Source organism: Elaeis guineensis, chromosome 2 (assembly GCF_000442705.2).
Source record: "Elaeis guineensis isolate ETL-2024a chromosome 2, EG11, whole genome shotgun sequence".
Classification (NCBI taxonomy): Eukaryota; Viridiplantae; Streptophyta; class Magnoliopsida; order Arecales; family Arecaceae; genus Elaeis; species Elaeis guineensis.
Genome location: NC_025994.2, coordinates 127,677,403 through 127,695,626, shown reverse-complemented (window position 1 = coordinate 127,695,626; position 18,224 = coordinate 127,677,403). Strand labels below are relative to the sequence as shown.

Here is an 18,224-nt window from a genome sequence, read left to right as displayed (position 1 = left end):
GCTACACGTATCGCGGACCGGTAACAGAAACAAACAAAAAGAAGATCTCCACGCATTTAGTATTCCTGCTAATTATAAAGAAACGAGCCACCATCTAAAAGAAGGGGAAGATCGAGAATCCAAGCTTGATCAAAGACTCGGAGCCGTTTCGGGTGGGAATAGCCAGAACAAGCATGCCGCAGTAGAAGGAGCCGTCCGCTTGGTGGCGGCCGGGTCCTATTTGTGCTGGCACCCGTCGGTGCCAACCGACAGCGAAAGCCAAAATTAGCGGGGCTCAACCATAATCACAGCTACGCGCATCGCGGACCGGTGACAGAAACAAATTAAAAAGAAGATATCTCCACTCCACCGGCCTGAGCCCACGCATTTAGTATTCCTGCTAATTAGGCACATGGTTGCTCCGTCATTTATTTCCGCCTCTCTTCTCTCTCTCTCTCTTTTTGCCCCATAATAATATTTTATTATCCGGTGCTAGCGGTCTCCACCGTGACAGATCAATCCTCGTTCGAGGCTCCCACGTACCTCTCCTTATATCTGCTCGCAGATCCGACGCTAACCCGCCCCTAGAGACCGACCGATCGCTATGGGAACCATCGACGGGCCTGAGAGAGAATCCAGTTGCAGCAGCCAACGCAGCAGTGGTGGAGAAGGCATGCGAGTCAAGGCCAAAGCATCGAGAGCCGTCCAGATCCGCGATGATGGCCGCGGAATGCCGCACCAGGCCGGTTCCGGGAACAGGAACACCGCAGAGCTGGTGCCGGGGAGGAAGTCATTAATGCCGCATATCGAGATGATGATGATGAATGCAGCAGCAGCGTCGCTCCGGGTGAAGGTGATGGCAGCCGACATGCCGGTGTTCATCCAACTGCATGCCTTTCGATGCGCCAGGCGGGCCTATGCTACCCAGGGCAGTTCCAGCTCCAGGCAGACGGCCCATCACACGAAGAAGGTGCGCACGTACACATACTCTCAACTTGTAGACCTCTTCCTCGTTTTTGGCCTTAGTAAATGTTGGGTATAAAATACCCACGACCGAAGTTCTCAGCGGGATTGATCCTTGCGGGCTCTGTCCACGACGCCAAGAAAGACTCCGCCCGGACTCCTACGGGAGCCGGGCTCCGTCCACGACGCCAAGGAAGACTCCGCCCGGACTCCTACGGGAGCCGGGCTCCGTCGCCAACTTCAACTGCCGGTAAGCCCCGTCGGGACTCCTACGGGAGCCGGACTTCGCACCTAACTTTAATTGCAGGAAGACTCCGCCCGGACTCCTACGGGAGCCGGGCTCCGTCCACGACGTCAAGGAAGACTCCTCCCGGACTCCTACGGGAGCCGGGCTCCGTCCACGATGCCAAAGAAGACTCCGCCCGGACTTCTACGGGAGCCGGGCTCCGTCCACGACGCTAAGGAAGACTCCGCCCGGACTCCTATGGGAGCCGGGCTCCGTCGCCAACTTCAACTGCCGGTAAGCCCCGTCCGGACTTCTACGGGAGTCGGACTTCGCACCTAACTTTAATTGCAGGAAGACTCCGTCCGGACTCCTACGGGAGCCGGGCTCCGTCCACAACGCTAAGGAAGACTCCGCCCGGACTCCTACGGGAGTCGGGCTCCGTCGCCAACTTCAACTGCCGGTAAGCCCCATCCGGACTCCTACGGGAGCCAGACTTCGCATCTAACTTTAATTACAGGAAGACTCCGCACGGACTCCTACAGGAGCCGGGCTCCATCCACGATGCCAAGGAAGACTCCGTTCGGACTCCTACGGGAGCCGGGCTCCGTCCACGACGCCAAGGAAGACTCTGCCCGGACTCCTACGGGAGCCGAGCTCCGTCGCCAACTTCAACTGCCGGTAAGCCCCGTTCGGACTCCTACGGGAGCCGGACTTCGCACCTAACTTTAATTGCAGGAAGACTCCGCCCGGACTCCTACGGGAGCCGGGCTCCATCCACGACGCCAAGGAAGACTCCGCCCGGACTCCTATGGGAGCCCGGCTCCATCCACGACGCCAAGGAAGACTCCGCTCGGACTCCTACGGGAGCCGGGCTACGTCCACGACGCCAAGGAAGACTCCGCCCGGACTCTTACGGGAGCCGGACTTCGCACCTAACTTTAATTGCAGGAAGACTCCGCCCGGACTCCAACGGGAGTCGGACTCCGTCCACGACGCCAAGGAAGACTCCGTCCGGACTCCTACAGGAGCCAGGCTCCGTCCACGACGCCAAGGAAGACTCCGCCCGGACTCCTACGGGAGCCGGGCTCCGTCCACGACACCAAAGAAGACTCCGCTCGGACTCCTACGGGAGCCGGACTCCGTCGCCAACTTCAACTGCCGGTAAGCCACGTCCGGACTCCTACGGGAGCCGGACTTTGCACCTAACTTTAATTGCAAGAAGACTCCGCCCGGACTCCTACGGGAGCCGGGCTCCATCCACGATGCCAAGGAAGACTCCGCCCGGACTCCTACGGGAGCCGGGCTCCGTCCACGACGCCAAGGAAGACTCCACCCGGACTCCTACGAGAGCCGGACTCCGTCGCCAACTTCAACTGCCGGTAAGCCCCGTCCGGACTCCTACGGGAGCCGGACTTCGCACCTAACTTTAATTGCAGGAAGACTCCGCCCGGACTCCTACGGGAGCCGGGCTCCATCCACGACGTCAAGAAAGACTCCGCTCGGACTCCTACGGGAGCCGGGCTCCATCACCAACTTCAACTGCCGGTAAGCCCCGTCCGGACTCCTACGGGAGCTGGACTTCGCACCTAACTTTAATTGCAGGAAGACTCCGCCCAGACTCCTACGGGAGTCGGGCTCCGTCCACGACGCCAAGAAAGACTCCGCCCGAACTCCTACGGGAGCCGGGCTCTATCCACGACGCCAAGGAAGACTCCGCCCGGACTCCTACCGGAGCTGGGCTCCGTCCACGACTCCAAGAGAGACTCCGCCCGGACTCCTACGGGAGTCAGGCTCCATCCACGACGCCAAGGAATACTCCGCCCGGACTCCTACGGGAGCCGGGCTCCATCCACGACTCCAAGGGAGACTCCGTCCGGACTCCTACGGGAGTCGTGCTCCATCCACGACTCCAAGGGAGACTCCGCCCGGACTCCTACGGGAGCCGGGCTCCACCCACGACTTCAACCGCAAAGAGGACTCCGCCCGGACTCCTACGGAAGCCGAGCTCCGTCGCCAACTTCAACTGCCGGTAAGCTCCGTCCGGACTTCTACGGGAGCCGGACTTCGCACCTAACTACAGGAAGATTCCGCCCAGACTCCTACGGGAGCCGGACTCCGTCCCCGACTGTGACTAAAGGAAGACTCCGTCCGAACCCCTGCGAAAACCGGATTCCGAGCTCCTCTTGCCAGACACTCCAGCCGGACTTCAGCCGACAAACCTCCACCCCCTGGCGCGCTGCAGTAACAGCCGCGATTCTGTTCCATTCCCTGCGGCAGATCCCACGCAGCTCCATCACTCCACGACTCTGCCCCACTCCCTACGGCAGATCCCACACGGCTCCAGCATTCCACGGTCCTGCTCCACTTCCTGCGACGGATATCGTGCGATTCTCCTATCCTCTGGCAAGTCGCAACAACGGACGCCACTCCGCTTCTCCTGGTCGACTCTACGTGGCACGCCCCGGTAATGGCCACGGATCCACCCCATTACCCTCCGCAATAAATTTCTCCTGACTCTGGGCGGCCCACTACCAGACGGTTACAGGCGTCGTTATCAATTTGTTGCCCCCTCCGTCTATAAAAGGAGAACCCCAGATACGTTATTCTATAAGCTCTCATTTTTACCTAAAAACTCTGCTAAAATTTTCGTTCGAGCAGTCCATTCTTGTTGAGACAGAGAACTGACTTGAGCGTCGGAGGGTCTTGCCGGAGCAACCCCACCTCCGGTTTAGACTTCTTTTGCAGGTCCCGGCGGCGACCGCAACTCCCTCGACTCCAGCTTCTCCGGCGCAAGCGGATTTTTGCACCAACAAGATTGGCGCTAGAAGGAGGGTCCTGTGTCTTCGCAGTATCCTTGTTCTTAAAGGAGCGCTCAACTGGACCGCCCCCAGGCATCTCTTCCGACGTCCCCTCCCCCCTCCTTTCTCCACTTGGTCCTTGTTCGATGCCTCCCTGCAAGGCATCCACGCGATGATCCACGGCCTCCGCGGTCAGATCTCAGACTCCGGCCTCCCCTCCTGTTTCTCAACCTCCTCCTCCGACGACGACGGCGGTCGGTGCGGAGCAGTTTGATCTGCTAGCGCAGCGGTCAGAGGCCTCACAGAAGCTGTGCAGGCTATGCAGCAGCAGCAGCCGCAGACATCAGTGCGCCTGAAAAGGGTATCCCCGGAACACCAGAATCCGGCGGTGGGGTGGGCCACTTGGGCCAGCCGCCCCGTCCTTCCTGGAAAAATGAACCCGAGGGTGGAGAGCCCTCAATCAGACCACGACTCCACCCCTGGAAGATCTCTGCCCCCGTTCTGCCAGAGGACCCTCGAGACTCGAAGTCGGGAGGATTTTCTAGACCGGAGACTCCAAGAGATGAACCGGCGGATCGAAGAACTCCGCCATGCTCCCCCCGCTTATGGTGAGGATATTTGTACTGACCCTCCCTTCTCTCAAATGATCATGCAGGAACCGATCCCGCCAAACTTCAAGCTCCCCCAGTTCGAAAGCTACGACGGGACTTCAGACCCGGTTGATCATCTGGAAGCCTTCCGGACGATGATGCTGCTTCACGGTGCTCCCGACGCCATTCTATGTCGGGCCTTCCCATCCACCTTGAAGGGAGCGGCGAAAAACTGGTACTCGGCTCTGAAATCGGGTACCATCTTTTCCTTCGATCAAATGAGCCACCAATTTGTGGCCTATTTTGTCAGCAGCCGGTGCCCCCGGAAGGGTTTGGAGTCCCTCATCAATATCAAGCAGAGGGAAGGAAAGTCCATTCGGGCCTACATCAACCGTTTCAACGTCGCAGCGCTGGAGGTCCGAAACTTGGATCAATCAGTCGCAATGGCCGCTCTGAAGGGCGGCCTTCAGAAGAATGATCTTTTGTTCTCTCTGAAGAAGAAGTACCCCAGGAATTTTGCTGATTTGTTGGCTCGGACTGAAAGATACGCCCGAGCGGAAGAAGCCTTAAAAATGAAGGATGAAGAGACAGCGAGAGAGCGGCAGACGAGAGACTCGAGTAAGCCCGCAGTCAGAAAAAGGTTGAGAGAAGCCCGGCCGCGTTCTCGATCCCCTCCTGGGCACAAGCGTGCCCATACTCCACCCTGGGTGCGCAGGCAGAGGAGTCCGAATCGCGGGGTTCGGCGGGGTTCTCCATTGGAAAGGTTCCGCAACTACGCCCCCCTCAATGCCTCGAAGACCCAGGTACTGATGGAGGTCAGGGAGCAGCTCCCTAGGTCGGAGAGGATACGCACACACCCCGAGAAGCGCAACTCCAACAAGTTCTGTCTCTACCACCGCGACCACGGCCATGACACGGAGGAATGCATCCAGCTCTGAGACGAGATCGAGGAGCTCATCTAGCGAGGTCGACTCGACAGGTTCATCCGACGTCGGCCTGAGGGTAGAGGAGATCGGCCAAGGGCCCTTCCGCAACCTGAACCGCCAAGAAGGGAGGAGCAGCCCGGAGATCGGCCTCCCATCGGGACCATCGACTCCATCACCGGAGGGCCTCAAGGAGGAGCAGACCTCCCGCAACCGTAGAACTCGAGAAACCTGTAAATGTATCACTTACGATTTCACCTTGAATCTAAATTCCTCTCTACTTGACATGCTCTTCCCATTTGGCATGGATTTGTCACGACTGGGTATAACCCCTTCAAATGCCTAAAATAAAGTTATGTTAGGAACGGGAGGAGAACCTCATCCTAACATACCTAAAATGAAAGTCCGATTATCTCGAGATCGGATTGGGGGAGAGGCCTTACAACGTCCTAATGCGCCCCCACAGCCATGTCAGAAACAGGAGGAGAACCTCATCCTGGCATAAGCAAAGTCAAAAGCCCGGTTCTTTTAGACCGGATGGGGGGAGAGGCCTTACAGCGCCCTAACGTGCCCCCACAGCCATGTCAGGAACAGGAGGAGAACCTCGTCCTGACATGAGCAAAGTCGAAGGCCCGGTTCTTTTAGACCGGATTGGGGGAGAGGCCTTGCAGCACCCTAATGTGCCCCCACAGCCATGTCAGGAACAGGAGGAGAACTTCGTCCTGACATGAGCAAAGTCGAAAGCCCGGTTCTTTTAGACCGGATGGGGGGAGAGGCCTTACAGCGCCCTAATGTGCCCCCACAGCCATGTTAGGAACAGGAGAAGAACCTCGTCCTGACATGAGCAAAGTTAAAAGCCCGATTCTTTTAGACCGGATGGGGGGAGAGGCCTTACAGCGCCCTAACGTGCCCCCACAGCCATGTCAGGAACAGGAGGAGAACCTCATCCTGACATGAGCAAAGTCGAAGGTCTGGTTCTTTTAGACCGGATTGGGGGGAGAGACCCTGGCGATGGCCCTTACGTGCCCCCGCGGGAACGGGAGGAGAACCTCGTCCTGATGGTGACAAAACCCGACCGCCCGACAAGATCGGGTGAAGGAAAAAGGCCCCTCAGCGGCACCTCCACACTCCTATGCAACCCCGCAAAAAGCGAGGGGAGGGCCCTCACTCTGGAAAGAGGAGGAAAATTAAAGAGGAAGAGCGACGAGCTACGACGGAAACAGATAAAGGACGAACCACACCAAAGACCTAAAGAATCTCGTCTCAACAAAGATGGGGAGTTCCCACCAAACCCCCCCGGCCTCTAAGAAGGCTCTCGACACAGGTCAAGAAGACAGCGACGTCCCCAAAGTAATGTGGAGTTCGGACCGCCAAGCTCGAGCTTGCGGCCATGAACGACGAGGAAGGCAAGCCAACGTATCGACGACTAGGCGCCTCCCAACGACGTCAACATCAGACAAGTCGAACGACAAAAAAAGTTCGACGGACGATAATTTAATACAACGCACGGACGAGGTAATACAAAACCCCTTTTTCATTCCATTTCCGAAATACACACTTCAAAGCCCGGAAGACCAAGGAAAGAAAAGCAAAATGACAAAAGCGGGACGAAACAACAAAAGGGAAAATATATACATGAAAGGACAGAAGGACGAAAAGAGTCCTAGGGAAGCTCTGCTACCTCCGACCTAGAATTATCTGCTCCACCCCTCATCCAGGACTGCCTTAGATTCTCAATTTCTTCTTCTAGCTCTCTCCTTCTCTGCAGCGCATTCTGGAGCGCCTGACGAAGTCGCTGGCTCTCGATCTTCGCCTCTCGATGCCTCTTTCTCAGGACCTCAGATTCTGCCTCCGCATCCGCAATGGACTGCTGCTCGTATGCCAGCTGGATCTTCAATAGCTGCAGCTCAGCCATCCTTTCCCCGAGGGCGACAGAAAGCCCTTCGACGGTTCCTCTCAGGGACTGGAGTTCATTGGAATCCCGGGCAGAAGTCAGCTGAGCCCTGTCAGCCAGCTGCCTCTTAAGGCGGGCGACTTCGTCGGTCGCCGCCCTGAGTCTCCCTTTATATTCCTCTACCTGCCTGCGCCAACCGGCCCGATGCACGTCGTAGCTCACCTCGGCGTCCTGAAGCTGCTGCTGAAGGTCGGAGACCTTCTTCGATCACTCCCGATCGCCGTCGGCCCGAGCCAAGAGCCGGGACGAACTTCCTCCTAGCTGGCCGATCTTCTCCATCGCAGTCGACAGTTCCACCTTGAGGGCGCTAATCTTGGCGGCTTGAGCCCAAATTCGATCGCTGGCGCTCTTCTTGCATTCCTCAAGCTCCTTCGTGAAATTCGCCTTCCTCCGGCTATACTCCATGATCCCCTTCACGTGGAGATTTCGAAAGTGGGTGGCCTCCGCGGTGGCTTCAGAATGACCTCTCAATCTGCGAAGCTCGCCTTCCATCTTCTTTGACTTTTTTGTCAAGTGAAGGACTTCCTTCTTTAGCCGTTGGATCGTCGACTTCAGCGGGATCCCCAGGGGCAGGGGAAGTGCTTCTGCAGGACACTGCCATCGGAAGGCAAAAGCGTCAAAACACGACTCATCGCAGGAAGAAAAGCAGAGAGAAGAAGGGGAGGAGGGAGAAGCCACCCACGACAAAAAATTCAACTTTATTGATTGGATGATTCTTGAAGACAAAAAGAAAAAAAAAATTACGATGAAATAAAAATACAAGGTCGGAGGTCTCAGACCTCAGGGGCAGGGGTTGGAGAACTCGGCGTCCCCAGCAAGAGGGCTGCGATAGCAGTGGTAGCGGGCGAGGGACCGGCCTCATCTTCGGACTCCTCACCTAGGAAGCTGAGGTCGAGCTCCGAAAATTTTCTGGCCACCTTCTCTTGGCAGAGCTCGAACCTCTTGATGAACGCCTCCTGGCCGAATTGGACATTCAGGTCCCTCATCTCCGCGGAGGTCTTGAATTCCTCTACCGCAAGGACCCTGACCTCCGAGACCAGGACTGGAATCTGCTCAGCCAAGTTGGCGACCTCGGCCTCCGCCTTTCTCGCTGACTCCTCCAAGGTCTGCTTCTCCTCCTCCCGGGCTTGTTTCTCTCTTTCCAGGGCCTCTTGGAGGGCAACTACTTCGGCTGCCTTTTCTTTAAGGCGGGCGACCTTGGCCCGACAGTGCTCCTCCACCTGGATGGCATCCCTCCTCGTCCGATTTGTCGCCTCGATATTGGCGAGAAGCTGGTGCCCAATCTGCAAGGGCGACAAAGGGGTCAGAACAGGGGTCGAATAGCCGGTTAAATAGAGATTTATTTACCTCGAGGAAGGACCCTAGGGAGTCCCAGACCCGCTGCTCAGGATCGGTGCGGTCGATCCTCTCGACGACCTCCGGCAGAATGCAGCCGTCGATTAACCGCCTGATCAAGTCCCTGTCATTGAAGGGATTCTCCGGCTCCTCCTCGGAACAGAGGGACTCATCAGCGGTGGCTCGGCGGCTACTCATCCTGCGGGCCACCGACTTCCTTCTCTTCTCCCTCTCGGCTACGGGCGCCTCCATGGGGCGGACCCCCGAAGCGGGAGCCCCAGTCGGTGGACTCCTCGAAGAGGCCCGGGGGGCCGTAGGTTCGGCGTCCGAGGGAATATCGATCGCTGGAGCCACCTGGATGGGCGCGGCCAAGCTCGACTCCTCCGTCCTGACCCTCTTTGCTGATCTGACGGTCGCAGCACCCTTTCTTTTGTGGGCCTTGAGGCCCCTGGCAAGCATCCGTGCTGCTTCGGCGTCCATCCCTTAAAAAAAAAAAAGAGAAAAGAAGAAGAGAAAGAGGAGAGAAATCAGAGATCAAAAAAAAAAATAGGAAGAAAGAAAAAAAAAAGAGAAAAAGAAAAAGAAAAAGAGAGAAGAAAAAAGAAGGACAGAAGAAAAGAAGAGAAAGGAAAGGATGAAGTACTCGCAGGATCCTGGGGGCTCAGGCCAATGTTGAACAGAAATTGCTCCCTCAGAAGATTGGGAAGGGAAGGAGCGGAATAGGCGAAAAGCTTCCGGGCAGCCTGGAGGTCATCCTCCCCCAGGCTGGGGGCCCGACGGACAGAATCCCTCAGAGAGCCCCAAGGGGGCAGGCCCAGCCTCAGGGTCGGGCAGTGGACGAAGAGGTATTTCCCCTTCCAATTGTGGATTGAAGAAGGGGCACCTTTCAGCAACCCCTTCTTGTCGAACTGAGGAGAGAAGTACCACCAGTCCTTCGCCGAAGGATGACGCTTGAAGGTATAGAAGTGCCTAAACAAGGAGAGGGACGATTGGACCTCGACTACGTGGCAAAGGGAGAGAAATCCTATCAAAAATCTAAAAGAATTCGGAGCAACAGAAGCCAAGGAGATGTCTAGGAAGCGGAAAAGAGCGACAACAAAGGACGGAAGCGGAAGCCAGAGTCCGGCACGGAATGCCTCCTGATACAGGCAAAAACGATCGGATGGGGGAGTGCTAGCCCGATCAGAGGGGCCAGGCAGCTCCAAGTCGTACTCCGGAGGAACTCCATACTGAACCCTTATCAGAAGGAGTTCCTCCGGAGTCAGGGAACATGGAATGGCGCCCGACACAAAAATCGGGCGGAGTCCAGCCCCAGACGCGGATTCGTCTACAGAGCGAGGGACCTGGGGGTTTGAGGCGGAAGAACTCCTGGAACCGCTGGGAGCGGAAGAGCCGGACGACATTTCGAATAACTTCGAATGAGGACTCTAAAGATCCCGAAGAAGACGGACAGGGCGATTGGTCACAGGAAACTAACTCAGAGGAATACAAAAAAATAATGGCGAAGAAGAGGCCCCTAAGTGGAGGGAAGAAAGATGAAGGTGCTGGGACTAACCTAGATCGCTCTGAGGGATGCAGAGGGGCGAGGACAGAGACGACTTGAAGGGCACCTATGGCCCGAGAAGACGCCAACAGAAACAGGGCTCTCGAAGGAAGGGCAGATACTGGTAGAACTCTGAAACGAAATAGGGTCCCTAAAGGTGGAAGGACGGGTTTAAATAGACCCTGAGATCCGGCGCCATAATGATCGCGAATCTCCTCAAGCCGGCCCGCGCCCGACACGTGTCCCACTCCCCCCGGCAGGCGGCTAAAAGCGGCTGACGGATTGGTAGGGCCATTATGGCACCGTACCTGGGCCAGTGTACCGACGGGAATTTCGAAGGGTCCCTTCGTATCCCCCTGATTCGAAAAGACTCCAGCATGCACACATTTAATGCCAAAATATCTGGGGGCGGTCGTGAACAGGATTCGAGGAGGCAACTTCGGCTATGCCAATCTCTCTGTACTTTCTTCGTTCGAAATTCAAACTCAGAAGTAAGGGGACTGGTGTTGGGTATAAAATACCCATGGCCGAAGTTCTCAGCGGGATTGACCCTTGCGGGCTCTGTCCACGACGCCAAGGAAGACTCCGCCCGGACTCCTACGGGAGCCGGGCTCCGTCCACGATGCCAAGGAAGACTCCGCCCGGACTCCTACAGGAGCCGGGCTCCGTCGCCAACTTCAACTGCTGGTAAGCCCCGTCCAGACTCCTACGGGAGCCGGACTTCGCACCTAACTTTAATTGCAGGAAGACTCCACCCGGACTCCTACGGGAGTCGGGCTCCGTCCACGACGCCAAGGAAGACTCCGCCCGGACTCCTACGGGAGCCGGGCTCCGTCCAGGACGCCAAGGAAGACTCCGCCCGGACTCCTACGGGAGCCGGGCTCCGTCGCCAACTTCAACTGCCGGTAAGCCCCGTCCGAACTCCTACGGGAGCCGGACTTCGCACCTAACTTTAATTGCAGGAAGACTCTGCCCGGACTCCTACGGGAGCCGGGCTCCGTCTACGACGCCAAGGAAGACTCCGCCTGGACTCCTACGGGAGCCGGGCTCCGTCCATGACGCCAAGGAAGACTCCGCCCGGACTCCTACAGGAGCCGAGCTCCGTCGCCAACTTCAACTGCCGGTAAGCCCCGTCCGGACTCCTACGGGAGCCGGACTTCGCACCTAACTTTAATTGCAGGAGGACTCCGCCCGGACTCCTACGGGAGCCGGGCTCCGTCCACGACGCCAAGGAAGACTCCGCCCGGACTCCTACAAAAGCCGGGCTCCGTCCACGACGCCAAGGAAGACTCCGTCCGGACTCCTACGGGAGCCGGACTCCGTCCACGACGTCAAGGAAGACTCCGCCCGGACTCCTACGGGAGCCGGGCTCCGTCGCCAACTTCAACTGCCGGTAAGCCCCGTCCGGACTCCTACGGGAGCCGGACTTCGCACCTAACTTTAATTGCAGGAAGACTCCGCCCGGACTCCTACGGGAGCCGGGCTCCGTCCACGACGCCAAGGAAGACTCCGTCCGAACTCCTACGGGGGCCGGGCTCCGTCCACGACGCCAAGGAAGACTCCGCCCGGACTCCTACGGGAGCCGGGTTCCGTCGCCAACTTCAACTGCCGGTAAGCCCCGTCCGGACTCCTACGGGAGCCGGACTTCGCACCTAACTTTAATTGCAGGAAGACTCCGCCCGGACTCCTACGGGAGCCGGGCTCCGTCCACGACGCCAAGGAAGACTCCGCCCGGACTCCTACGGGAGCCGGGCTCCGTCGCCAACTTCAACTGCCGGTAAGCCCCGTCCGGACTCCTACGGGAGCCGGACTTCGCACCTAACTTTAATTGCAGGAAGACTCCGTCCAGACTCCTACGGGAGCCAGGCTCCGTCCACGACGCCAAGGAAGACTCCGTCCGGACTCCTACGGGAGCCGGGCTCCATCCACGATGCCAAGGAAGACTCCGCCCGGACTCCTACGGGAGCCGGGCTCCGTCGCCAACTTCAACTGCCGGTAAGCCCCGTCGAGACTCCTACGGGAGCCGGACTTCGCACCTAACTTTAATTGCAGGAAGACTCCGCCCGGACTCCTACGGGAGCCGGGCTCCATCCACGACGTCAAGGAAGACTCCGCCCGGACTCCTACGGGAGCCGGGCTCCGTCGCCAACTTCAACTGCCGGTAAGCCCCATCCGGACTCCTACGGGAGCCGGACTTCGCACCTAACTTTAATTGCAGGAAGACTCCACCCAGACTCCTACGGGAGCCGGGCTCCGTCCACGACGCCAAGGAAGACTCCGCCCGGACTCCTACGGGAGCCGGGCTCCGTCGCCAACTTCAACTGTCGGTAAGCCCCGTCCGAACTCCTACGGGAGCCGAACTTCGCACCTAACTTTAATTGCAGGAAGACTCCGCCCGGACTCCTACGGGAGTCGGGCTCCGTCCACGATGCCAAGGAAGACTCCGCCCGGACTCCTACGGGAGCCGGGCTCCGTCGCCAACTTCAACTGCCGGTAAGCCCCGTCCGGACTCCTACGGGAGTCGGACTTCGCACCTAACTTTAATTGCAGGAAGACTCCGCCCGGACTCTTACGGGAGCCGGGCTCCGTCCACGATGCCAAGGAAGACTCCGTCCGAACTCCTACGGGAGCCGGGCTCCGTCCACGACACCAAGGAAGACTCCGCCCAGACTCCTATGGGAGCCGGGCTCCGTCCACGATGCCAAGGAAGACTCCGCCCGGACTCCTACGGGAGCCGGGCTCCGTCGCCAACTTCAACTGCCGGTAAGCCTCGTCCGGACTCCTACGGGAGCCGGACTTCGCACCTAACTTTAATTGCAGGAAGACTCCGCTCGGACTCCTACGGGAGCCGGGCTCCGTCCACGACGCCAAGGAAGACTCCGCCCGGACTCCTATGGGAGCCGAGCTCCGTCCACGACGCCAAGGAAGACTCCGCCCGGACTCCTACGGGAGCCGAGCTCCGTCCACGACTCCAAGAGAGACTCCGTCCAGACTCCTACGGGAGCCGTGCTCCGTCCACGACTCCAAGGGAGACTCCGTCCGGACTCCTACGGGAGCCGGGCTCCACCCGCGACTTCAACCGCAAGGAGGACTCCGCCCGGACTCCTACGGGAGTCGGGCTCCGTCGCCAACTTCAACTGCCGGTAAGCTCCGTCCGGACTCCTACGGGAGCCAGACTTCGCACCTAACTACAGGAAGATTCCGCCCGGCCTCCTACGGGAGCCGGGCTCCGTCCCCGGCTGTGACTAAAGGAAGACTCCGTCCGAACCCCTGCGAAAGCCGGATTCCGAGCACCTCTTGCCAGACACTCCAGCCGGACTTCAGCCGACAGACCTCCGCCCCCTGGCGCGCTGCAGTAACAGCCGCGATTTTGCTCCATTCCCTGCGGCAGATCCCACGCAGCTCCATCACTCCATGACTCTACCCCACTCCCTGCGGCAGATCCCACGCGGCTCCAGCATTCCACGGTCCTGCTCCACTTCCTGCGACGGATACCGCGCGATTCTTTTATCCTCTGGCAAGTCGCGACAACGGACGCCGCTCCGCTTCTCGTGGTCGACTCCACGTGGCACGCTCCGGTAATGGCCACGGATCCACCCCACTACCCTCCGTAATAAATTCCTCCTGACTCTGGGTGGCCCACTACCAGACGGTTACAGGCGTCGCTATCAATTTGTTGCCCCCTCCGTCTATAAAAAGGGAACCCCAGATACGTTATTCTATAAGCTCTCGTTTTTCCCTAAAAACTCTGCTAAAATTTCCGTTCGAGCACTCCATTCTTGTTGAGGCAAAGAACTGACTTGAGCGTCGGAGGGTCTTGCCGGAGTAACCCCACCTCCGGTTTAGACTTCTTTTGCAGGTTCCGACGGCGACCGTAACTTCCTCGACTCCAGCTTTTTCGGTGCAAATGGATTTTTGCACCAACAGTAAATTTATTATGCCCCCGATGCATGCACGGTTCTCATGAAAAGAAAGAAAAGGAAAAAGAAAATCATCATCTTTTTGGCCATCGATAATGACTAATCCTCGGCGATCTTAATTCCATTTCTATCCTCTCCATTTCGTTCGGTTCTCAAACTGGAAACCTGATGCGTGCTTCTCTGGTAACAGGAGTTTGATAAGGTGTACGGGCCCACATGGCATTGCATGGTCGGGACGAGATTCGGGTCTTTCGTGACTCACTCGACCGGCTGCTTTCTCTATTTTTCTATTGAAAAGATACTCGTTATTGTTGTTCAAGACCAGGATCCGACAGGTATCCACATCTTAGATCAATTTACGGAAAGTTCACCTATAAATGTTTCGCTCTCTCTCCTTAATTTTTCTGAGAAAATTTTTTCCTTTCTATCCTTATTTTATTTTACAAGTGTAATAAAAGACATTAAAGGAGATTAGAGCTGCTCTTCTCTCAGATATATTGTCAGGTCGGTCACATGTATGATACTTGATTGTTGGAAATAACTAATATATATAATTAAATACAACTTATTATCACGGGTGGAGATTATTGTTAGCGCTTGGCTCTTACGAAATTCTTAAGGGCAGATGGAAGACAATGTTAGATACCTAATTAACATACCGAAATCCTATAGATCATCCATTACCCTAGGTATGTATGTAGCGAATGCAAAATACATCATGGCGCATGTTGTGATACAAAATACTTCATCGTCTTGTAATTCTGTCAAAGCAGTTTCCACTTGTTCAAGTTCACGAAAAATACGGCACAATTTCAATTTTAGTTGCTTGTGGCATCATGAGACGTGGTAGCCATGATTACACTTTTCTGTTCAAATCCTCCAAATTAGCTCTCTCTGTTAAAAAGAAAAAATAGTAAATAAAACGGATATACCAAGCCCCCTTTACTTGTATCGACTTTTGGTCCATGTCAAACAAGTCATGTATTTGCTTTCAATATGACATAGCTACCTGATATCACTTTAATGAAATTCAAAAATAGATATATATAATTGACCAATTCTTGAGGGTTTGGGATGTAACTAGCATCAAACTTCGGTACATAAAAGATGCATGTTGACATTGTTAAAAAAATAAAAAATATATATTTTTTTGAAGGTACACTACTTCATACTTGATAACCAAAGAGATAGCTTGACCTTTAAAATGATTATGATTGGGCAGTGGGGTGCTTGGTTTGAGGAAGTGGGGGTCTGAAATATGAATAGAAATGGATGACTTCCATTCCAATCATTTGGTTGGGAGGAGTCCCATTTCGATTTCGATTCTAAGATAGAATGGGAATGGTCCAATCTACGTAGAATTCAATCTCTACTCTTCTCTATGGATTCAAATTTTCATTTCAATTTTGATTTCGGTCACGAATCCAGCGCTTTGAAGGATTTGAGCATTCCAATTTCTATTTCAAGCCATTTCGGTTTCTATTTCAATTCCGATTTCAATCGTGAACCAAACACCTCCTCAAATTATTCAGAAGAGAATGTTCCACATCCAAGGAGCATCCCACTCTATGGCTAGAGTTATTGCCGGAAGTACTAGAGATCAACCAAAGCACAGGATCCTCTTGTCATGATACCGATCAAGGGAAACGGATATAAAGTTTCTTTGGAGAAGAAATAGATATAAAGTAGGGCCATTGCGGCTGGTTCTCAAGCTATCTATCTATCCATATTAGAATAGTCGATTGTGATCAAGAGAATGATTAGATCCTATGTAATTTGGGAAAATGAAAGTGATGGAAGCGTATAGCAGCAAAGTAATCAACGTTATTGAAACTGGGTACAGTCACCATGCATTAATCGGAAGACTTGTTTGGCTATGGACGGAACTTCTTTTAGAGCTAGAATCTTGATACAGAGATTATTTTCTACAAAATTGCCAATAAGAGCGTCACGGTGGTCTTGTGCCAAAAGCAAAAGCCTGTTCCAGAATATTGTTACTCAAAAAAGAAAAAAAAAAAAAAAAAGAGAGAGAGCCTGTTCTCGATGTCAAGGAATGGATGGTCGTTGGATTATTTACAGTGGGCGACGCGGGTGATGGGCAGCTGGCTCTTTAGAATCCAACGGTTCCATTTGGTTTCTTTCAATCTTCATTTCGGTGGGGTGGGGACCGCTCGGACAGAGAGTAACATGCTAGGTCTCATGGGAAAAAAAACAAAATCTTCTATGGTGCACAAAAAATATCATAGGATACAGCAGAAGATCTGTTCACTTTAAAAATATTAAAAAAATAAATAAATAAATTTGAAAAATATTTAAATAATTTAAATAAATATTATATAATCACCTATTTTTTTATGTCGATGAGCCAATGTCTCTGGATGGTCCTGTGGCTCGTCTCCGATCATTAATTAATTACGGAGGTTTAATCTTGACGTTCGTTAGTTTTTTTTTTTTTTCTTTCTTTCTTTGTTTCTTTCTTTCTTTCTTTTTTGTCTGTTTGTTTAGGCGGCATGATTGGTGGGCCCGCGAGTACAGGGGCAAAGGTGCCTCTTTTCTCCGCTTGGAGGGAGGCTGGCTGGTTCGCTGGGTTGTGGTGGAATCTGCACACCTGTCCCAGTGCACCGTCGTTCACTTCTACATTCGTGGGCGGGCCGCAAGTTATGAGAGTGACCAAATGTGCTAGAAAAAAAAAAATGTTAGGTACCCCACACCAAATTTTTTATTTTTTTTACCATACTATTATCATTTTTTAATAATATAAAATTAATAAAATAATTTTTATAAAGTGGAAGTGCTGCCGGTTCAATGTTGCTATCAAAATGATGATCTTTCGAGATGAATTTGGAAATAACAAAAATCCAAATCTTGGAATACATAGCGATTCAATTATGTTCACTGTTAGAAGAGGCTTTCGTCAAGTTGCTCCTACTTCATTTTTCCATACAAGATAGCTAACATAATTTGAGAACCTCATATTGCAGTTTTGATCTCACATAGATAGAATTCAATCTTAACATTTTACCTATTTTCTTCTTGTTAAAGAAGAAAAATACTTCTGCCAAATATAAAATTCATCATTTATTATTATTATTATGCTCAATTCACCAATTCTATATGATAATCGGTGATTAATGCGGTATATGAGAAAAGGCATGCAACGCCAGTTGGGAGATTTTATATGTAGAGCTGTTTGTGGGCCTGGATTTTAGATATAAACTGTATCATTTTTTGTTAGGCTTTAAGTCCGGTCTATTTAGAATTTGATATTGTTTGTGTCCCAACTCGTCTACGATCAGCTCTATTTTATGCCAATTGGGTTACCAATTTTCTACATAGGACCATCAAATTTCGCCTTTATTCAATCAACCGATTACACTGAAATCACGTATTTCAGTGTGAACGGACGTGACAGAAGACCACGCGAGAAGATAAGAACGAGAGACCCAGACAAACGCTAATGTTTATGACATGAGATGAACATGGTGACAAACAAAACATGGACCAGAATATTAATCACCGCAATGTGTCACCCCTATATAAATTATGTCTGGAAAAGAATTTTCTACAGAGGTCAACTCAACTAATTAAACTCTGAATGTGCGGATGATGACGTGAAGCACGAAAGAGTTGGGGTGGGATCATGGAGATAAAGAAACATGATTGGCAACGGACGAGCATGATGAGGGGGAGGGAGAGAGAGAGAGAGAAACGGAGGTCAGATCATGGCATCAATTCAGTTATCGCACATGTTGCCCGGTCTTGGCCGAGGAGACCTCACAACACGGCTGGTTATCCCATGAAGGGAGGATGGATGGAAGCCAGGGGGAGAAGAAATGAAAAACTCACCCGGTAAAGAAAAAAAAAAAAAAAAGACACATAATTACATCCGATCCCGGAAAGGAGTATGTGTTGGTTTAAAACAAATTCTCTTAAGTAATCCCTCTTCAAATTCAAAGATCGAAGCAAAAGGCTTGGCCCTCTTTATCCCAGCAG

General features: G+C 53.8%; 1 pseudogene; it reads left to right on the top strand.

Annotated features, from left to right (window-relative positions):
• Positions 1–437: 437 nt before the first annotated feature.
• LOC105047461 (dynein 8 kDa light chain, flagellar outer arm-like) lies at positions 438–18,147 on the top strand (annotated as a pseudogene).
• Positions 18,148–18,224: the final 77 nt, after the last annotated feature.